Source organism: Coregonus clupeaformis, chromosome 31 (assembly GCF_020615455.1).
Source record: "Coregonus clupeaformis isolate EN_2021a chromosome 31, ASM2061545v1, whole genome shotgun sequence".
In the NCBI taxonomy this organism is placed as follows: Eukaryota; Metazoa; Chordata; class Actinopteri; order Salmoniformes; family Salmonidae; genus Coregonus; species Coregonus clupeaformis.
The window spans coordinates 28,355,526-28,379,283 of NC_059222.1; positions in this window are offsets into that span (position 1 = coordinate 28,355,526).

Here is a 23,758-nt window from a genome sequence, read left to right on the forward strand (position 1 = left end):
TTGCTCAGGAATTGCAGCAGGCAGGTGTGAGTGCATCTGCACGCACAGTGAGGCAAATACTTTTGGAGGATGGCCTGGTGTCAAGAAGGGCAGCGAGGAAGACACTTCTCTCCAGGAAAAACATCAGGGACAGACTGATATTCTGCAAAAGGTACAGGGATTGGACAGCTGAGGATTGGGGTAAAGTCATTTTCTCTGATGAATCCCCTTTCCGATTGTTTGGGGCATCCGGAAAAAAGCTTGTCCGGAGAAGACAAGGTGAGCGCTACCATCAGTCCTGTGTCATGCCAACAGTAAAGCATCCTGAGACCATTCATGTGTGGGGTTGCTTCTCAGCCAAGGGAGTGGGCTTACTCACAATTTTGCCTAAGAACACAGCCATGAAGAAAGAATGGTACCAACACATCCTCCGAGAGCAACTTCTCCCAACCATCCAAGAACAGTTTGGTGACGAACAATGCCTTTTCCAGCAAAAGTGATAACTAAGTGGCTCGGGGAACAAAACATCGACATTTTGGGTCCATGGCCAGGAAACTCCCCAGACGTTATACCCCATTGAGAACTTGTGGTCAATCCTCAAGAGGTGGGTGGACAAACAAAACCCCACAAATTCTGACAAACTCCAAGCATTGATTATGCAAGAATGGGCTGCCATCAGTCAGGATGTGGCCCAGAAGTTAATTGACAAAGGTCTTGAAAAAGAAGGGTCAACACTGCAAATATTGACTCTTTGCATAAACTGAATGTAATTCTCAATAAAAGCCTTTGACACTTATGGACTGCTTGTAATTATACTTCAGGATACCATGAAACACTGAAGCAGCAAACTTTGTGAAGACCAATACTTGTGTCATTCTCAAAACTTTTCACCACGACTCAGGAGTGACTTGCAAAAGTGTTCATCCCCCTTGGCGTTTTTCCTATTTTGTTGCATTAAAACCTGTAATCTAAATTGATTTTTATTTGGATTTCACGTAATGGACATACACAAAATAGTCCAAATTGGTGAAGTGAAATGAAAAGAATAACTTATTTACAAAAAAATGTTTTACAAAAATAACGGAAAAGTGATGCGTGCATACAGTTGAAGTCAGATGTTTACATACACCTCAGTCAAGTACATTTAAACTCAGTTTTTCATAATTCTTTGTCATGAGCACTCTCTCTCCCTGGTAGCAACATTAATTGCATTCAATTATCTTCCACTCTGCTCACCTCCCTCTCTCTACTCAGCCTAACTAGCTCCACCTGCCCTGCTCTGCTCTTGTTACCTGGCCAGCTGCACTGCATTTCCCACTCACCATCCTCACCTTGCCTCACTCTGTTCTAATTACTCTGCCAGCTGAACTGCATTTCCCCACTACCTCTCCCAGTATATCAAGCCCTGGTTTTCAGCCAAGCCCTGTCAGATCGTCTTCAAACCCGGACCAGTAACCTGCCTGTCTGCGCTCTGACTCCTGTTTGTGATACCGATCCTTTCTTGACTGCCTCCTTGTTCTACTGCCCCGTCTATCCCAACCTGCCTTCTGGACCTCGACTACTCTCCGATCTTCAGCCCCTCCGGTAACTCGTTTCTGCCTTCTGTCTCTCACCACGATATTTGCCCAGCCCTGATCTGTACTTCTGCCTGCCATTCATATTGCTGTTGTGTGTGTGTGTTCCCCCAGGTCTCCGACCACCAGATGAGCGTGCCCAGACGTTTCACCACCCTCAGCCCGATACGCCGCCTCCATCACTGGGGAACACACACACTAAGCACTTGGACTGGACACCCCGGACATTTGGTGACCCCGGAGCACAGGTACCCACAGGAGGACCCTGAAAGACCCCTGACACCCCTGGGACTCCTCTTCCCGCCTGTAACCTTGAATAAAGAACTCTGAATTTGAACTTGCGCTCTTGGGTCCTCTTCTGTTCGTGACAGAACGATCTGACCACGATGGACCCAGCGCACTCCCTGACCACGATGGAGGAAGAGCCAGAGAGGACTGCCCTACAGCGACTGGAACGCTCTGAGGGAGACATAAATCGGATGGCTGGCGACATCGCTTCCCTTCTCCAGCTATTCAACCAGCAGCAACAACAGTTCCAACTGCAGCAACAACAGCTAGCCCAAGCCCTGCAACTACTCTCAAGCCCGGCTACTCCACCTGCACCCCCCTGGTCCTTTTGTTCCTGTACCACCGATACTCCTTCATCCCTCCGCTGGAGGTCCCAATGCTGCAGGCCCGGCAGTGCTGCCACCAGATCCCCACGCTCCTGAACCAAGGATTGGGAACCCGGAACGTTTTGATGGCAACCAGAAGCAAGTAAGACCATTCTTGAGCAGCTGCCGAATCCAGTTTGCACTACAGCCCAGGACTTTCTCAACAGAGGGAGCCAAGGTGGGGTATGTTATCACACATCTCACCGGTCGAGCTCGGTTGTGGGGGAACGGCGGGAATTCGACCGGCAAACCCCAGCCTGTGCCTCCTTCAGTGCCTTTGAGGAGGAGATGTTAAAGGTCTTTGACCTAGGCTCGCCAACAGCCGAAGCGTCACAAGCTCTGCTCACCATCCGTCAGGGCAATCGGACAGTGGCAGACTTCTCCATTGACTTTCGTACCCTGGCCAGTCAAAGCTCGTTTAACCCAGAGGCACTGGTGCAAGCCTTCCTCCATAGCCTGGCGGACTATATCAAGGACGAGCTTGTTTCCCATGACCCGCCCTCAACGCTTGATGCCGCCATTGACCTTGCCGTTCGCATTGACCGCCGTATACAGACCCGGAGGAGGGAGAAGGGCCGTCTCAGTCAACCTGCCATCCGTACTCGGGTCGATACCGCTTCTGTCCAGCCCCTGCCTGTCAAGTCCCATAGCCAACTCAATCAGCCTGAGCCCATGGAGATTGGCCGTGCCTCTCTGACTCCCGAGGAGCGTCGGCGCCGTCTAAGCTCCAACCTTTGCCTCTACTGTGGTGGCGAGAATCACCGTGTCGCTACTTGTCCGGCAAAAGCCGCAGCTCACCAGGTGTAGGGGAGATCCGGGTGAGCTCAACAAGCCTTCAGTCTCCCTCCATCCGAAAGACCCTGCTTCATCTCCGCCTTCAGCTTTCTGACAAGACTCATACATTGGCCGCCCTTGTGGATTCCGGAGCCGAAGCAAACATCATGGACCCTGAGCTTGCACAGCAACTGGGCGTGAACCATCATCAACTGACACAACCCATTCCTGCACGAGCCCTGGATGGGCATCATCTTGGCACTGTCACTCATATCTCCGCCCCTGTGACAATCCTGCTGTCAGGAAACCACCAGGAGTCCATCCAGTTTCACCTCCTACACTCACCTGGCCAACCACTCATTCTTGGATACCCGTGGCTCCGTCAGCACAACCCCCCACATCGACTGGGAGACAGGAACAGTCCGTGAGTGGGGAAGGAGTTGTCACCAGACCTGTTTAAGGGGGGCCACCCTGCCCGTTCACCGGGAAGGATCTAGCGCTACCTCCGACATATCCAATGTTCCGGCCTGTTACCACAGCCTGAAAGAGGTGTTCAACAAATCCAAGGCGACATCTCTACCCCCACACAGACCCTATGACTGCGCGATTGATCTCCTGCCTGGCACAGCACCTCCCAAGGGTCGTCTGTATTCACTGTCAGCCCCGGAAAGAAAGGCCATGGAGGACTACATTAATGACTCTCTTGCCTCCGGGATAATTAGGACCGTCGTCTTCCCCGCAGGAGCGGGATTCTTCTTTGTCGGCAAGAAGGACGGTTCTCTTCGTCCATGCATAGATTACCGGGGTCTGAACGACATCACGGTTAAGAATCGCTACCCACTGCCCTTACTTTCGTCTGCCTTCGAACTGCTGCAGGGAGCCACTGTATTCACTAAGCTGGACCTTCGCAATGCCTACCATCTGGTGCGGATGAGGGAGGGAGACGAATGGAAGACAGCGTTCAACACACCAACCCGGCCACTATGAATATCTCGTCATGCCCTTCGGCCTCACCAATGCCCCAGCAGTTTTTCAAGCCCTAGTGAATGATATCCTCAGGGACATGCTAAATACGTTCGTATTTGTGTACCTTGGACGATATTTTAATATTCTCAAAGACTCTGTCAGAACACACGCACCACGTCCGGTTGGTCCTGCGCCGCCTGCTGGAGAACTCTCTTTTCGTGAAGGCAGAGAAGTGTGAGTTCCATGCCAAGACCGTTTCATTCCTGGGGTATGTGGTGACCGAGGGCAGCATTCAGATGGATCTCACGAAGGTGTCGGCTGTCACTTCCTGGCCAGTTCCTGAGTCTCGGAAGAAGTTGCAACAGTTCCTGGGCTTTGCCAACTTTTATAGGAGATTCATCAGAAACTATAGCACAGTGGCTGCACCCCTCACGGCGCTAACCAGCACTAAACAACCGTACCAATGGACATCAGCTGCTGATAAGGCCTTCAATATCCTCAAGACATGTTTCACTTCTGCTCCCATCCTCCAGATGCCAGATGCAGCAAGGCAGTTTGTGGTGGAGGTAGATGCTTCGGACGTGGGAGTGGGTGCAGTGCTTTCTCAAAGAGCAGCTGAGGATGGCAAGATGCACCCCTGTGCCTTCTACTCCCGTCGGCTAACCCCCTGCCGAATGCAACTACGACATTGGGAACCGCGAGCTGTTGGCTGTCAAGCTCGCCCTTGAAGAATGGCGGCACTGGTTAGAGGGGTCAAAGGAACCATTCGTAGTGTGGACAGACCACAAGAACCTGGAGTATATCCAAACAGCCAGGAGGCTGAACTCCCGTCAACAGCGGTGGTCTCTGTTCTTTACGCGCTTCAATTTCACGCTCTCCCTACCGCCCGGGATCTCGCAACATCAAACCTGATGCTCTTTCCCGGATGTTTCAGAAGGACGAGACCACCGCCATGACAGCTCCCATTCTTCCCAGCCACTTGGTCGTAGCGGCCCCCTCACCTGGGAGATCGAGAAGCAGGTCATGGAGGCTCTTCGGGACCAGCCAGGTCCAAGCACCAGCGCCCCCAACCGTCTGTTTGTTCCAGCAAATCTCAGGTCACCTGTGATTCAGTGGGGGCACGAATCCCGTCTGGCCTGTCATCCCGGCATCACTCGCACCCTTCATCTGGTCCGCCAGCGGTTCTGGTGGCGGGGGATGAGACGGGATGTCCGAGAATTCATCCGAGCTTGTCCCACTTGTAACCGAAACAAGACTCCCAACCAGCCTCCTGCTGGGTTGCTGCAACCCCTACTCATACCCAAGAGGCCCTGGTCCCACGTTTCACTGGACTTTGTTACGGGCCTTCCGCCCTCTGACGGACACACAGTCATCCTTACCATTGTTGACCGCTTTAGTAAGATGACCCACTTCGTGCCCCTTCCCAAACTACCCTCTGCTAAAGAGACCTCCCAGGTGGTCCTGGAACATGTGTTTCGTATCCATGGCCTACCCCAGGATATAGTGTCAGACCGGGGGCCCGCAATTCTCAGCAACCTTTTGGAAGGAGTTCTGTCATCTCCTTGGGGCCACCGCCAGCCTATCGTCTGGATTCCACCCGCAGTCAAACGGCCAGACTGAACGCATGAACCAGGAGCTGGAGAAGGCACTGAGGTGTGTGGCTTCCCAAAATCCCCGGGCCTGGGCTCAACACCTGCTCTGGGTGGAATATGCCCATAATTCACTCACCAGTTCCTCCACCGGGCTCTCCCCCTTTCAGTGTGTCTACGGGTATCAACCTCCACTGTTTGCCAGCCAGGAGGCGGATGCCACCTGTCCGTCTGCTCTTGCGTATGCCCGCGCTGCCGCCGCACTTGGGCCCAGGCTCGCACTGTGCTCCTGAAGTCTGGAACCAGCTACGCCGTCGGTGCCAACCGACGGAGGACCCCAGCACCTACTTACCGGGTTGGTCAGAAGGTCTGGCTGTCTGCCGGGATCTGCCGCTGCGGGTTGTATCACGAAAGCTGGCCCCTCGCTTCATTGGTCCTTTTCCTGTGCAGAAAGTCATCAGTCCAACGGCGGTCCGACTTCAGTTGCCCGCTTCCATGCGGGTCCACCCCACCTTCCACGTCTCCAAGGTCAAGCCGGTCCATGAAAGTCCCCTGGTCCCTGCAGCTCCGGCGCCACCTCCTCCGCGCCTCGTAGATGGCGGTCCTGTCTTCACCGTCCGGCGGCTGCTCCGCTCTAGGCGAAGGGGGTAGGGGTCTCAGTACCTCGTTGATTGGGAGGGATATGGTCCAGAGGGGAGAGGACCTGGATCCCGGCCAGGAGGATAGTGGACCGGACCCTTATCACTGACTTCCACCGACTACATCCTGATCAGCCTGCAATCCGTAGGGGCCGTCCAAGAGGGGTTCCTAGCCGTCCGGCCCGCCCTGCTCCTGTCTCAGTGCCTGTCCTGTCTCCCGACCGTGACCCTCCAGCTCCTTCTGAGGATGAGGAGATTCACTCGGACCGCTCGGAGGAGTTCTGACCCGCCGCCTGCTCCCCTCCACCCTCCCGGCATGATGTTGTTCTTGGGACTTCTGGGGCCGTCCCTTGGAGGGGGGTCCTGTCATGAGCACTCTCTCTCCCTGGTAGCAACATTAATTGCATTCAATTATCTTCCACTCTGCTCACCTCCCTCTCTCTACTCAGCCTAACTAGCTCCACCTGCCCTGCTCTGCTCTTGTTACCTGGCCAGCTGCACTGCATTTCCCACTCACCATCCTCACCTTGCCTCACTCTGTTCTAATTACTCTGCCAGCTGAACTGCATTTCCCCACTACCTCTCCCAGTATATCAAGCCCTGGTTTTCAGCCAAGCCCTGTCAGATCGTCTTCAAACCCGGACCAGTAACCTGCCTGTCTGCGCTCTGACTCCTGTTTGTGATACCGATCCTTTCTTGACTGCCTCCTTGTTCTACTGCCCCGTCTATCCCAACCTGCCTTCTGGACCTCGACTACTCTCCGATCTTCAGCCCCTCCGGTAACTCGTTTCTGCCTTCTGTCTCTCACCACGATATTTGCCCAGCCCTGATCTGTACTTCTGCCTGCCATTCATATTGCTGTTGTGTGTGTGTGTTCCCCCAGGTCTCCGACCACCAGATGAGCGTGCCCAGACGTTTCACCACCCTCAGCCCGATACGCCGCTCCATCACTGGGGGAAACACACACTAAGCACTTGGACTGGACACCCCCGGACATTTGGTGACCCCCCGGAGCACAGGTACCCACAGGAGGACCCTGAAAGACCCCTGACACCCCTGGGACTCCTCTTCCCGCCTGTAACCTTGAATAAAGAACTCTGAATTTGAACTTGCGCTCTTGGGTCCTCTTCTGTTCGTGACAATTCTTGACATTTAATCCTAGTAAAAATTCACTGTCTTAGGTCAGTTAGGATCACCACTTTATTTTAAGAATGTGAAATGTCAGAATAATAGTAGAGAGAATGATTTATTGCAGCTTTTATTTCTTTCATCACATTCACAGTGGGTCAGAAGTTTACATACACTCAATTAGTATTTGGTAGCATTGCCTTTAAATTGTTTAACTTAGGTCAAACGTTTCGGGTAGCCTTCCACAAGCTTTCCACAATAAGTTGGGTGAATTTTGGCCAATTCCTCCTGACAGAGCTGGTGTAACTGAGTCAGGTTTGTAGGCCTTGCTCGCACACGCCTTTTCAGTTCTGCCCACAAATGTACTATTGGATTGAGGTCAGGGCTTCATGATGGCCACTCCAATACCTTGACTTTGTTGTCCTTAAGCCATTTTGCCACAACTTTGGAAGTATGCTTTGGGTCAATGTCCATTTGGAAGACCCATTTGCGACCAAGCTTTAACTTCCTGACTGATGTTTTGAGATGTTGCTTCAATATATACACATAATTTTCCTTCCTCATGATGCCATCTATTTTGTGAAGTGCACCAGTCCCTCCTGCAGCAAAGCACCCCCACAGCATGATGCTGCCCCCCACGTGCTTCACGGTTGGGATGGTGTTCTTCAGCTTGCAAGCATTCCCCTTTTTCCTCCAAACATAACGATGGTCATTATGGCCAAACAGTTCTATTTTTGTTTCATCAGACCAGAGGACATTTCTCCAAAAAGTACGATCTTTGTCACCATGTGCAGTTTCAAACCGTAGTCTGAATTTTTTATGGCGGTTTTGGAGCAGTGGCTTCTTCCTTCTGAGCGGCCTTTCAGGTTATGTCGATATAGGACTCGTTTTACTGTGGATATAGATATGTTTGTACCTGTTTCCTCCAGCATCTTCACAAGGTCCTTTGCTATTGTTCTGGGATTGATTTGCACTTTTCGCACCAAAGTACATTCATCTCTAGGAGACAGAACGCGTCTCCTTCCTGAGCGGTATGATGGCTGCGTGGTCCCATGGTGTTTATACTTGCGTACTATTAAAGCAGACTTGTGGAGGTCTACACATTTTTTTCTGAGGTCTTCTCTGGTCGGGGACAAAGTTGTGGAGAAGTACAGATCAGGGTTGGGTTATAAACAAATATCCGAAGCTTTGAACATCCCATGGAGCACCATTGAATCCATTATTCAAAAATGGAAAGAATATGGCACCACAACAAACCTGCCAAGAGAGGGCCGCCCACCAAAACTCACAGACCAGGCAAGGAGGGCATTAATCAGAGAGGCAACAAAGAGACCACAGATAACCCTGAAGGAGCTGCAAAGCTCCACAGCGGAGATTGGAGTATCTGTCCATAGGACCACTTTAAGCTGTACACTACACAGAGCTGGGCTTTACGGAAGAGTGGCCAGAAAAAAACCATTGCTTAAAGAAAAGAATAAGCATACATGTTTGGTGTTCGCCAAAAGGCATGTGGGAGACTCCCCAAACATATGGAAGAAGGTACTCTGGTCAGATGAGACTAAAATTAAGCTTTTTGGCCATCAAGGAAAACACTATGTCTGGCGCAAACCCAACACCTCTCATCACCCCGAGAACACCATCCCCAGAGTGAAGCATGGTGGTGGCAGCATCATGCTGTGGGGATGTTTTTCATCGGCAGGGACTGGGAAAATGGTCAGAATTTATGGAATGATCTATGGCGCTAAATACAGGGAAATTCTTGAGGGGAAACCTGTTTCAGTCTTCCAGAGATTTGAGACTGGGACGGAGGTTCACCTTCCAGCCGGACAATGACCCTAAGCATACTGCTAAAGCAACACTCGAGTGGTTTAAGGGGAAACATTTGTTTCCCCTTAAATGTCTTGGAATGGCCTAGTCTTGGAATGGCCTAGTCAAAGCCCAGACTTGAGAATCTGTGGTATGACTTAAAGATTGCTGTACACCAGCGGAACCCATCCAACTTGAAGGAGCTGGAGCAGTTTTGCCTTGAAGAATGGGCAAAGGGGGGAGGAGGGGGGGGGGGAGAATAGTTATGCACGCTCAAGTTTTCTGTTTTTTTTGTCTTATTTCTTGTTTGTTTCACACAAAAAAAATATTTTGCATCTTCGAAGTGGTAGGCATGTTGTGTAAATTCAATTATACAAACCCCCCAAAAATCCATTTTAATTCCAGGTTGTAAGGCAACAAAATAGGAAAAATGCCAAGCGGGGTGAATACTTTCGCAAGCAACTGTGCTTCTGAAGCGTCGACCTCCACCACGACAGGCAGCGTAGGATATGGATGTTTGAGCAACGGGGCGGAGTTGAAACTTCCCTTCAGTAGGCGGAAGGCTTCGTCAGCTGCAGGATTCCACCCTAACTTCCGGGGACCAACCTTGAGGAGAGTAGTGAGAGAAGAGGCGATCAATCTAAAGTTCTTAATGAATCGGCGGTAGAAGTTGGCAAACCCCAAAAAACTTTGTAACCCCTTATGGTGGTTGAGACTGGCCATGACCTGACAGCATCCACCTTCTTCTCATCCATCACGACTCCTTGTGGGCTGATCTGGTAATCCAAAAAGGAGACATCCTCCTGATGGAATTTACATTTCTCCGCTTTGATGTACAGTTGGTTGGCCAGGAGGCGTTCCAGGACTACTTGGTTGTGAGCGATGTGATCCTCCAAGGTAGGCTGGGTCGTCGATATACACGACTACCTGGTGTCCAAGCATGTCCCGGAACCCCTCATTGATAAATGCCTGGAACACCAACGGAATATTGGCTAATCCAAAAGGCATCACCAAGTACTCGTAGTGACCAGACATCGTGCTGAAGGCCGTCTTCCATTCATCCCCCTCCCGGATGCGGATCAAATTGCAGGCACTCCAAAGGCCCAACTTGGTAAATAAAACGGGCCCCGCGGAGTTGTTCGATCGCGGCCGGCACCAACGGGAGAGGTTAGTGGTACTTCGTGGTGATGGTATTCAGATTTCTGTAAACGATGCACGGGTGCAACTCTCAGTCCTACTTGACTGTTAGGGCCCTTTAAAATCTGGATAAATGTTTGACTACATTATTGTTACGTCTACTCCTGCTCTCCCGTTCCAGCGCTCAACGTCACCGGTCTACTAACCACCGGTCCTGGCAACCCAAATGCACTCTAGCAAACTTCAGACGGGCCTGGACATGTACTGGCTTAAGCAGGGGGACACGTCTGGCACTGCAGGATTTGAGTCCCTGCCGGCGTAGTGTGTTACTGATGGTAGGCTTTGTTACTTTGGTCCTAGCTCTCTGCAGGTCATTCACTAGGTAATTTTTATCTTAACTCTGCATTGTTGGAAAAGGACCTGTATGTAAGCATTTCACTGTTAATCTACACTTGTTGTTTACGAAGCATGTGACAATAAACATTTGATTTGATTTGAAAGACAAAGAACTCACAATGAAAAGAGACAAATGGTTGTTGACGTTCATAAATCAGGCAATGGGTAAAAAAAAAAAGAATGAAAAAACAAGTATACAACTTAAACTATTAGGGCAACATTAACCACTGGAACACTGGTAAACTTGTCTGATAGAGGACACATGTATCTTGTCCCCACGCACAGTGAGGAAGATGGTTTGGGAGGCAAAGAAATGTCCAACAGCCACAGTTGGAAAATTACAGGACTTGGTTGCATTTTGGGCTCACCAAGTCTCCAAATCTACAATTAGACGCCATCTCCATGCCAATAGCCTATTTGGAAGGGTTGCCATAAAAAAGCCTTTATTGAGAGCAACCAACAAATGTAAATGCCTGGAGTTTGCTAAACGCCATTGGCACTTGGATTGGAACCGGGTGCTATGGTCAGATGAGACAAAAATAGAGCTCTTTGGCCACACACACCAGGTGGGTTTGGCCTCAAAGAAGGATGGATATGCAGAAAAGAACCTCATACCTACTACAATATGGTGATGGATCTTTTATGTTTTGGTGCTGTTTTGCTTCCGCTGGCCCTGGGGCCCTTGTTAAGGTCAACGACATCATAAACCAGGACATTTCAGCCATAAACCTGGTTGCCTCTGCCAGGAGGCTGAAGCTTGGCCGCAAGTGGATTTTCCAGCAAGACAATGACACCAAGCACACAACAAAATCTACAAAAAAAGGTCATTGGTAAATAAACAAGTCTCCGGACTTGAACAACATTGAAAACCTGTGGTTTGAATTGAAGAGGGAAGTCCGTAAGTGCAGACCAAAGGATATCAAGGATCTGGAAATATTCTGTATGGAGGAATAGTCTAAGAGCTCCAATCTCATAAAACATTATAAAGAAAGGCTGTGCTGTTATCCTTTCAAGGGGAGGGTGCACATAATATTGAAAACAGGGGTAGCAATAATTTTGACACCTATTCTTATTTTCTTATTACTTGTTTGCATACAATATAGCTCAGTATTTGTACTGAACAAAAATATAAATGCAACATGTAAAGTGTTGGTCCCATTTTTCATGAGCTGAAATAAAAGATCCCAGAAATGTTCCATACTCACAAAAAGCTTATTTCTTTCAAATTTTGTGCACAAATTTGTTTACATCCCTGTTAGTGAGCATTTCTCCTTTGTCAAAATAATCCATCCACCTGACAGGTGTGGCATATCAAGTGGCTGATTAAACAGCATGATCATTACACAGGTGCCCCTTGTACTGGGGACAATAAACGGCCACTCTAAAATGTGCAGGTTTGTCACACAACACAATGCCACAGAAGTCTCAAGTTTTGAGGGAGCGTGCAGTTGGCATGCTGACTGCAGGAATGTCCACCAGAGCTGTTGCCAGATAATTTAATCTTAATTTCTCTACCATAAACCACTTCCAATGTCATTTTAGAGAATTTGGCAATACGTCCAACTGGCCTCACAACCGCAGACCACGTGTAACCACGCCAGCCCAGTACCTCCACATCCGGCTCCTTCACTTGCAGGATTGTCTAAGACCAGCCACCTGGACAGCTGATGAAACTGTGAGTTTTCACAACCGAAGAATTTCTGCACAAACTGTCAGAAACCATCTCAGGGAAGCTCATCTGCATGCTCGTTGTCCTCACTAGGGTCTTGACTTGACTGCAGTTTGGCGTCGTAACCGACTTCAGTAGGCAAATGCTCACCTTCGATGGCCACTGGCACCCTGGAGAAGTGTGCTCTTCACGGATGAATCCCGGTTTCAACTCTACCGTTGTGTGGGCGAGCGGTTTGCTGATGTCAACGTTGTGAACAGTGCCCTGTCGTGGCGGTGGGGTTATGATGTGGGCTGGCATAAGCTACGGACAACGAACACAATTGCATTATATATGGCAATTTGAATGCACAGAGATACCGTGATGAGATCCTGAGGCCCATTGTCGTTCCATTAATCCGCTGCCATCACCTCATGTTTTAGCATGATAATGCACGTCACCATGTTACAAGGATCTCTACACAATTCCTGGAAGCTGAAAATGTCCCAGGTCTTCCATGGCCTGCATACTCACCAGACATGTCACTCATTGAGCATGTTTGGGATGCCCTGGATGGACGTGTACGACAGCATGTTCCAGTTCCCACCAATATCCAGCAACTTCGCACAGCCATTGAAGAGGAGAGGAACAACATTCCACAGGCCACAATCAACAGCTTGATCAACTGTATGCGAAGGAGATGTTGCGCTGCATGAGGCAAATGGTGGTCACACCAGATACTGACTTGTTTTCTGATCCACGGCCCATTTTTTTTTAAAGGTGTCTGTGACCAACAGATGCATATCTGTATTCCCAGTCATGTGAAATCCAAAAAAAGGACTTCACGTGTCGTTATCGTTTGTTGTTTTGTTCGTGTTATCTCTATAGATAATAAAGTATGTTCGCTCATCACGCTGCGCCTTGGTCCACTCACTCTAACGATCGTGACAGAAGATCTCACCATACCAGGACCAAGCAGCGTGTCCAGGAGCAGGCAGCCTGGACATGGGAGGAAGCGCCGGGTAAGGAGCTGGAGAGGTTGGCGATGGCCCAGGTGGGCCAATTGTGGTCCTGGGAGGACATGCTCGGGGGAAAAGGGCCATGGGCTAAGGTTAAGGCCCTGGCGAGAGAGGAGCAGCGGCGTCAACAGTGTCGTCGTCGGACGGACGAGAGGCAACCCCAAACATTTCTTAGGGGGGGGCACACGGCATGGGCGACTGGGCAGCAGGAGGCTGCCACAGGGCGAATTGGGAGATTAGGAGAGGAGGCCACCGGGTTTGAGGGGCCAGAAGGCAGGTTGGCAGAGCCTGGATGGAGAGAATTTGGCAATACGTCCAACTGGCCTCACAACCGCAGACCACGTGTAACCACGCCAGCCCAGTACCTCCACATCCGGCTCCTTCACTTGCAGGATTGTCTAAGACCAGCCACCTGGACAGCTGATGAAACTGTGAGTTTTCACAACCGAAGAATTTCTGCACAAACTGTCAGAAACCATCTCAGGGAAGCTCATCTGCATGCTCGTTGTCCTCACTAGGGTCTTGACTTGACTGCAGTTTGGCGTCGTAACCGACTTCAGTAGGCAAATGCTCACCTTCGATGGCCACTGGCACCCTGGAGAAGTGTGCTCTTCACGGATGAATCCCGGTTTCAACTCTACCGTTGTGTGGGCGAGCGGTTTGCTGATGTCAACGTTGTGAACAGTGCCCTGTCGTGGCGGTGGGGTTATGATGTGGGCTGGCATAAGCTACGGACAACGAACACAATTGCATTATATATGGCAATTTGAATGCACAGAGATACCGTGATGAGATCCTGAGGCCCATTGTCGTTCCATTAATCCGCTGCCATCACCTCATGTTTTAGCATGATAATGCACGTCACCATGTTACAAGGATCTCTACACAATTCCTGGAAGCTGAAAATGTCCCAGGTCTTCCATGGCCTGCATACTCACCAGACATGTCACTCATTGAGCATGTTTGGGATGCCCTGGATGGACGTGTACGACAGCATGTTCCAGTTCCCCCCAATATCCAGCAACTTCGCACAGCCATTGAAGAGGAGAGGAACAACATTCCACAGGCCACAATCAACAGCTTGATCAACTGTATGCGAAGGAGATGTTGCGCTGCATGAGGCAAATGGTGGTCACACCAGATACTGACTTGTTTTCTGATCCACGGCCCATTTTTTTTAAAGGTGTCTGTGACCAACAGATGCATATCTGTATTCCCAGTCATGTGAAATCCAAAAAAAGGACTTCACGTGTCGTTATCGTTTGTTGTTTTGTTCGTGTTATCTCTATAGATAATAAAGTATGTTCGCTCATCACGCTGCGCCTTGGTCCACTCACTCTAACGATCGTGACAGAAGATCTCACCATACCAGGACCAAGCAGCGTGTCCAGGAGCAGGCAGCCTGGACATGGGAGGAAGCGCCGGGTAAGGAGCTGGAGAGGTTGGCGGGTGGCCCAGGTGGGCCAATTGTGGTCCTGGGAGGACATGCTCGGGGAAAAGGGCCATGGGCTAAGGTTAAGGCCCTGGCGAGAGAGGAGCAGCGGCGTCAACAGTGTCATCGTCGGACGGACGAGAGGCAACCCCAAACATTTCTTAGGGGGGGGCACACGGCATGGGCGACTGGGCAGCAGGAGGCTGCCACAGGGCGAATTGGGAGATTAGGAGAGGAGGCCACCGGGTTTGGGGGGCCAGAAGGCAGGTTGGCAGAGCCTGGATGGAGAGCAGAGCCAACTCCCCGTACTCAGGCATGGCAGCATGAGACTGGGCAGGTTCCGGGGTATGCGGAGCTGCGTACTGTGCCACGAGTGGTCCGGCATAGTCCGGTACGTCCTGTGCGAGCACCCCTGCACGTGTCGTGCGAAGGTGGGCATGCAGCCAGGACGGAGTGTGCCGGCTCAGCGCTCATGGCCTCCAGTGCCTCTCCTCGGTCCCGGATATCCTGCGCCAGTGTCACGTGCTGTTATGCCAGTACGGGTACACAGCCCTGTACGTCCTGTGCTGATGCCTCGCTACAGAGTGTGTGAAGGTAGGCATTCAGCCAGGACGGGTTGTGGCAGCTCTTCACTCCAGGCCTCCTATCCGTCTCCACAGCCCGGCCCGGCCTGTTCCTGCTCCTCGCACCAAGCCTCCGGTGCGCGGCCGCCAGCCCAGCCCGGCCTGTTCCTGCCACTCGCACCAAGCCTAGGGTGTGCGTCGCCAGCCCGCCCGGCCTGTTCCTGCCACTCGCACCAAGCCTACGGTGTGCGTCGCCAGCCCGGCCCGGCCTGTTCCTGCCACTCGCACCAAGCCTACGGTGCGCGTCGCCAGCCCGGCCCGGCCTGTTCCTGCCCCTCGCACCAAGCCCACGGTGCGCGTCGCCAGCCCGGCCCGGCCTGTTCCTGCTCCCGCACCAGCTAATGGTGCGCGTGCCGCCAGCCCGGCCCGGCCTGTTCCTGCTCCCGCACCAAGCTAAGAGTGCGCGTCGCCAGCCCGGCCCGGCCTGTTCCTGCTCCCCGCACCAAGCTAAGGGGTGCGCGTCGCCAGCCCGGCCCGGCCTGTTCCTGCTCCCCGCACCAGGCCTACGGTGCGCGCCGCCAGCCCGGTCCGCCTGTTCCTGCTCCCCGCACCAAGCTAATGGTGCGCGTCGCCAGTCCGGCCCGGCCTGTTCCTGCTCCCGCACCAAGCCCCTGGTGCGCGTCGCCAGCCCGGCCCGGCCTGTTCCTGCCACTCGCACCAAGCCTACGGTGCGCGTCGCCAGCCCGGCCTGGCCTGTTCCTGCTCCTCGCACCAAGCTAATGGTGTGCGTCGCCAGCCCGGTCCGGCCCATTCCTGCCCCTCGCACCAAGCCTACGGTGCGGCGTCGTCAGCCCGGTCCGGCCTGTTCCTGCTCCACGCACCAAGCCAGAGGTGCGCATCGTCAGCCCGGTCGGCCCGTTCCTGCTCCACGCACAAGCCAGGGGTGCGCATCGTCACCCGGCCCGGCCTGTTCCTGCCACTCGCACAAGCCAGGGGGTGCGAGTCGCCAGTCCGGTCACGGCCCGTTGCTGCTCCACGCACCAAGCCAGGGGTGTGCATCGTCCAGCCGGTCCGCCCGTTCCTGCTCCACGCACCCAAGCCAGGGGTGCGCGTCGTCAGCCCGGTCCGGCCCGTTTCTGCTCCACGCACCAAGCCAGGGGGTGCGGCGTCGTCAGCCCGGTCCGGCCGTTCCTGCTCCACGCACCAAGCCAGGGGGTGCGCGTCGTCAGTCCGGCACAACCCGTGCCTGGGTCACCGGTGCCTGTTCAGGTACCGGTCACCGGCTCCACACCGGAGCCTAAGCTATCCGCTCCTACGATGTCCAGTCCAGCTCCAGCCAGCGGGGGCCAGACCGGACCAGGGGCGCTCGGGGATGGTTGAAGGGGTGGGGGGTCAAGCCCGGAGTCGGAACCGCCTCCGAGGAGGAATGCCCACCCAGCCCTCCCCTGTTTGGTTTATGTTGAGGCGCGGTCGCAGTCCGCGCCTTTGGGGGGGGGGGTACTGTCACACCCTGGCTCTGGGGACTCTATATGTTGAGCCAGTGTGTGTAAATTCTATGTGTTCTATTTCTATGTTGGCCAGTGTGGTTCTCAATCAGAGGCAACGAGTGTCAGCTGTGGCTGGTTGTCTCTGATTGGGAACCACATTTAAACAGGCTGTTGTCCCACAGTAGTTGTGGGATCTTGTTCCGTGTTCCGTGTTGGTTGTATTTTGTAGCCAAGGACTTCACGTGTCGTTATCGTTTGTTGTTTTGTTCGTGTTATCTCTATAGATAATAAAGTATGTTCGCTCATCACGCTGCGCCTTGGTCCACTCACTCTAACGATCGTGACAGAAACACAGAATATATTCCCCCCCCCCCTATGTAGCCTATGTAGCGCATCTGTGATTTATGCTATAATAATAGCGTACATATAGCACACTGTGGATTTGCCATCTTTTTAACCGTCATTCAAGTGATTGAATAAACTTTATTTAGTCCCATGTGTAGGCTATGTATGGGCTTACAAAGTACAAACAACTTGCTACTATGTTTATGAAGTGAGTAGCCTACACTGTAAAGGGGTTGACAGTATCTTACAGACTTCTCAGTGGCAAGTAAAATTCTGAATTTCATTTTACAGTACACCTACTGTAATATAAATATGGTATCAAATCAAGTACTGTGTAATGACACAGTACAATACCGTAACATTGACTGTATTATAGTGTAAAAAAGTAAACGCTACCATAATCGGAATGAATGAATTAATTAATAAACGAAATTCATTGAGGTGATGGTTTGTATTTCACAGTATTTTACTGTAATTAAAAAGGATTGGGGCAAGCAGGTTGACTGTTAGGTAAAGTGTTTACACATTACAGCATATTAATGATTATTTGGTGTTTTATATTTGCACTTCTAGAGGCCTTGAAAGGATTCCAAACTGCTCACCCCTTTAAGGTTTAAGACTTGCTGCCACTCCAATCTGTCCCCTATACATTTAACATTTCATGGGGCACTATAACCACATATGAGTTAAATTGGTACAGCATTCTCACTCACGGGTGCACCAAATAGGGGTGCAACAAATATAGCCTCTTACAAGGCACAACTCAAAGTATGATAATGAGCCAGAAACAACAATACCATGCACCCACTAGTGGTCAAAAGGTTTTTGGCACTCCAAAGATATGGTATGGTACTGTATTCTGTGGGGTGGAATTACAGCACCATTCCAAATACAGCAATGCACCATTATTTACAGTATGCTGCAGTAACACATCACTGTTTTTTACTGTTAATAATACCTGAAATTAGTTTTCCGTTACACTGTATGTGTTGTGTTGACTCGAGCCTGACTCGCACATCAGGTGCTGCTCATTCAGCTGCGCAAATGAGTGAATGAACATTGGAGAGAGAGAGAGAGAGAGAGAGAGAGAGAGAGAGAGAGAGAGAGAGAGAGAGAGAGAGAGAGAGAGAGAGAGAGAGAGAGAGAGAGAGAGAGAGAGAGAGGCAGTGGTGGCGGGAATCAGAGCCTCGGAATCATCCACGAGCACAAACCCGTGTTTCCCAAATGATGAACAAAATCAATAAATAATTAACCAAATCAATCATATTATGTCCTAATCAATGTAGAGGGCTGGGGCTTTCCCAGAACAATCTGTTAATTAGGCAACAGAGAGCCTTGCACCCACTGTGCTCCACTATTGACAGTGTGTGTGTGTGTGTGCTTCTGCGTGCCTGCGAAAGCTGAGTCCTTTATTGATGTACAACAACTCATTTATCCACTAGTTGTTATGGACATGGCCTATAAAGACAATACAGCTACAGGATCAAGTGACTCTCTTCAGACACGAACAATGGACCAAAGAGATATATCTTCTTTAGATGTGGTTAGGGTCTGGGTCATGGGTTAAATTCAGTTAATGCAATCTTGGTCAGTGGGCCCGGCAACACAAAGGGGCAAATGGGGGTGTTGCCACCTAAGTTGAAACTTATGCTCCCTCAGTTTTAGTTTTATCTCCCTATAGGCCTATAACAACTTTTTATATTTAAATAGATTTGCTGCTATTATCCGAAACGTCTTATCCATCCTCCAAACCACACTCTCTCTCCATGCTTCGGGTAAACTGTTGCTGTTGCATTACGGCCATAGAAATATAATCCATAGAAGGGATTTCCACTTCTAACCCTGTCAATTTGACTGGTAAACCCATGGGTACGCTCACAATGGCTGCCAGACCTGACTTGAATGGGCATGTCCGTTGTATGGATTCTATGGATTCTATGTCTATTGTTGTATCAGCCTTTCCCAAATTTCTAAATACAATCATGGGAAAAAGTAGTTTGGAAAGCAAATGCCTACTGCTGAAAAGAGAAGACTAATCTGTCTGTAGAAGCTACCAACATTTTTTCTCAACAACTCAAACATTTTAGTGTATAGTACTGTTTTTCAACGTAGCCAGGGATGGGCTAAAATTAGAAAATATAATTAGAAAATACAATGTAGATCAATGTATGATCAGTGTATCAAAATAACCTACTAAATAGTTGTATTTTTAAATGTATTTAAGTAAAATGCATGTATTTTGTATTTTAAATACAGAAATACATTTGCACGAAGCTGGCTGGAACAGCAACAACATTTTATGTAACGGTTACAGAAACGATTAACTTTCTATAACTGTGATACACTATACAATGCATTCGGAAAGTATTCAGACCCCTTGACTTTCTCCACATTTTGTTACGTTACAGCCTTATTCTAAAATGGATTAAATCGTTTTTTTCCCTCATCAATCTACACACAATACCCCATAATGAGAACGCAAAAACAGGTTTTAAGAAATGTTTGCCAATGTATTCAAAATAAAAAACTGAACTATCACATTTACATAAGTATTCAGACCCTTACTCAGTACTTTATTGAAGCACCTTTGGCAGAGATTACACCCTTGAGTCTTCTTGGGTATGACGCTACAAGCTTGGCACACCTGAATTTGTGGAGTTTCTCCCATTCTTCTCTGCAGATCCTCTCAAGCTCTGTCAGGTTGGCTGGGGAGCATCGCTGCACAGCTATTTTCAGGCTCTGGCTGGGCCACTCAAGGACATTCAGAGACTTGTCCTTGGCTGTGTGCTTAGGGTCGTTGTCCTGTTGGAAGGTGAACCTTCACTCCATTCTGAGGACCTGAGTGCCCTGGAGCAGGTTTTCATCAAGGATCTCTCTGTACTCTGTGCTCCGTTAATCTTTCCCTCGATCCTGACTAGTCTCCCAGTCCCTGCCACTGAAAAACATCCCCACAGCATGATGCTGCCACCACCATGCTTCACCATGCTACTCATGTGGGCATCATTACAAATCTCTTCTGCACGCCTGAACCACTTGTCCACCGCAGGAGCGTTGGTCTGGCTCCAGGTCCACGGAGCCAGGGCTGGTTGATAACCCAGAACACACTGGAAGGGAGTCAGCCCGGTGGAGGAGTGACGCAATGAATTCTGGGCGTACTCCGCCCAGGGAAGGAATCGGGCCCACTACCCCTGCCGGCCCTGGCAGTGACTCCTCAGGAACCTCCACAGCTCCTGATTCATCCTCTCCACCTGCCCGTTAGACTAAGGCCAGTACCCAGAAGTGAGGCTGACCGTGACCCCCAGCTTCTCTATGAAGGCTTTCCATACCCGTAAGAGGAAAGGCGATAGAGCTAAAGTTCTTGATGAAACGGCGGTAGAAGTTGGCAAACCCCAAAAAAACGTTGTAACCCCTTTATGGTGGTTGGGACTGGCCATGACCTGACAGCATCTACTTTCTTACCATCCATCATCACTCATGCGGGCCGATCTGGTAACCCAGAAAGGAGACAGCTTCCTGATGGAATTGGCACCTCTCTGTATTGACATATACAGTGCTATGAAAGTATTTGCCCCCTTTCTAATTTTCTCTCTACTTTTGCATATTTGTGATACTGAATGTTATCAGATCTTCAACCAAAACCGAATATTAGATAAAGGGAACATAAGTGAACAAATAACACAACAATTAAATATTTATTTCATTTATTTCATAAACAAAGTTATGCAACACCCAATTCCCCTGTGTGAAAAAAGTAATGGCCCCTTACACTCAATAACTGGTTGTGCCACCTTTAGCTGCAATGACTCCAACCAAATGCTTCCTGTAGTTGTTGATCAGTCTCTCACGTCGCTGTGGAGAAATTTTGTCTCACTCTTCCATGCAGAACTGCTTTAACTCAGTGACGTGTGGGTTTTCAAGCATGAACTGCTCGTTTCAAGTCCTGCCACAACATCTCAATTGGGATTAGGTCTGGACTTTGACTAGGCCATTCCAAAACATCCAATTTGTTGCTTTTTAGCAATTTTCATGTAGACTTGATTGTGTGTTTTGGATTATTGTCTTGTCTGCATGACCCAGCTGCGCTTCAGCTTCCAGCTCACAGACGGATGGTCTGACATTCTCCTGTATAATTCTCTGATACAGAGCAGAATTCATGGTTCCTTCTATTAAGGCAAGTTGTCCAGGTCCTGAGGCAGCAAAGCATCCCCAAACCATCACACCACCACCACCATGCTTGACCTTTGGTATGATGTTCTTACTGTGGAATGCAGAGTTTGGTTTTTGCCAGGCATAATGGGACCCATCTTGTCCAAAAAGTTTAGCAGTATGCTTAGGGTCATTGTCCGGCTGGAAGGTGAACCTCCGTCCCAGTCTCAAATATCTGGAAGACTGAAACAGGTTTCCCTCAAGAATTTCCCTGTATTTAGCGCCATCCATCATTCCTTCAATTCTGACCAGTTTCCCAGTCCCTGCAGATGAAAAACATCCCCACAGCATGATGCTGCCGCAACCATGTTTCACTGTGGGGATGGTGTTCTCGGGGTGATGAGAGGTGTTGGGTTTGCGCCAGACATAGCGTTTTCCTTGATGGCCAAAAAGCTCAATTTTAGTCTCATCTGACCAGAGTACCTTCTTCCATATGTTTGGGGAGTCTCCCACATGCCTTTTGGCGAACACCAAACGTGTTTGCTTATTCTTTTCTTTAAGCAATGGCTTTTTTCTGGCCACTCTTCCGTAAAGCCCATCTCTGTGGAGTGTACGGCTTAAAGGGGTCCTATGGACAGATACTCCAATCTCCGCTGTAGAGATTTGCAGCTCCTTCAGGGTTATCTTTGGTCTCTTTGTTGCCTCTCTGATTAATGCCCTCCTTGCCTGGTCCATGAGTTTTGGTGGGCGGCCCTCTCTTGGCAGGTTTGTTGTGGTGCCATATTCTTTCTATTTTTTAATAATGGATTAAATGGTGCTCCGTGGGATGTTCAAAGTTTCAGATATTTTTTTATAACCCAACCCTGATCTGTACTTCTCCACAACTTTGTCCCTGACCTGTTTGGAGAGCTCCCTGGTCTTCATGGTGCAGCTTGCTTTGTGGTGCCCCTTGATTAGTGGTGTTGCAGACTCTGGGGCCTTTCAAAACAGGTGTATATATACTGAGATTATGTGACACTTAGATTGCACACATGTGGACTTTATTTAACTAATTATGTGACTTCTGAAGGTAATTGGTTGCACCAGATCTTATTTAGGGGCTTCATAGCAAAGGGGGTGAATACATATGCACGCACCACTTTTCCGTTATTTATTGTTTCGAATTTTTTGAAACAAGTTATGTTTTTAATTTCACTTCACCAATTTGGACTATTTTGTGTATGTCAATTACATGAAATCCAAATAAAAATCCATTTAAATTACAGGTTGTAATGCAAAAAAATAGGAAAAACACCAAGGGGGATGAATACTTTTGCAAGGCACTGTATGTCCATTATAAAGTGCTGCTCTGCCTTCTTAACAACACTATCGCATCTGGACTACTGTCCAGTCGTGTGGTCAGGTGCCACAAAGAGGGACTTAGGAAAATTACAATTGGCTCAGAACAGGGCAGCATGGCTGGCCCTTAACTGTACACGGAGAGCTAACATTAATATGCATGTCAATCTCTCATGACTCAAAGTAGAGGAGAGATTGACTTCATCACTGCTTGTTTTTGTAAGAAGTGTTGACATGCTGAATGCACCAAGCTGTCTGTTTAAACTACTAGCACACAGCTCGGACACCCATGCATACCCCAAAAGACATGCCACCAGAGGTTCCTCTTGTCCAGGTGGGAAAGGGAAGTGTGGATTGCAATAGAGATTGCATCATCTGTGGATCTGTTGGGGCGGTATGCAAATTGGAGTGGGTCTAGGGTTTCTGGGATAATGGTGTTGATGTGAGCCATGACCAGCCTTTCAAAGCACTTCATGGCTACAGATGTGAGTGCTACAGGTCGGTAGTCATTTAGGCAGGTTATCTTAGTGCCCTTGGGCACAGGGACTATGGTGGTCTGCTTGAAACATGTTGGTATTACAGAGTCAGTCAGCGACATGTTGAAAATGTCAGTGAAGACACTTGCCAGTTGGTCAGCACATGCTCGGAGTACACGTCCTGGTAATCCGTCTGGCCCTGCGGCCTTGTGAATGTTGACCTGCTTAAAAGTTTTACTCACATCGGCTACGGAGAGCGTGATCACATAGTCATCCGGGAACAGCTTGTGCTCTCATGCATGCTTCATTGTTGCTTGCCTCAAGCGAGCATAGTAATTTAGCTCATCTGGTAGGCTTGTGTCACTGGGCAGCTCGCGGCTGTGCTTCCCTTTGTAGTCTGTAATAGGTTTCAAGCCCTGCCACATCCGACGAGCGTCAGAGCCTGTGTAGTACGATTCAATCTTAGTCCTGTATTGACTCTTTGCCTGTTTGATGGTTCGTCGGAGGGCATAGCGGGATTTCTTATAAGCATCCGGGTTAGAGTCCCGGCTCCTTGAAAGCGGCAGCTCTACCCTTTAGCTCAGTGCGGATGTTGCCTGTAATCTATGGCTTCTGGCATGTACGTACGGACACTGTGGGGATGACGTCATCGATGCACTTATTG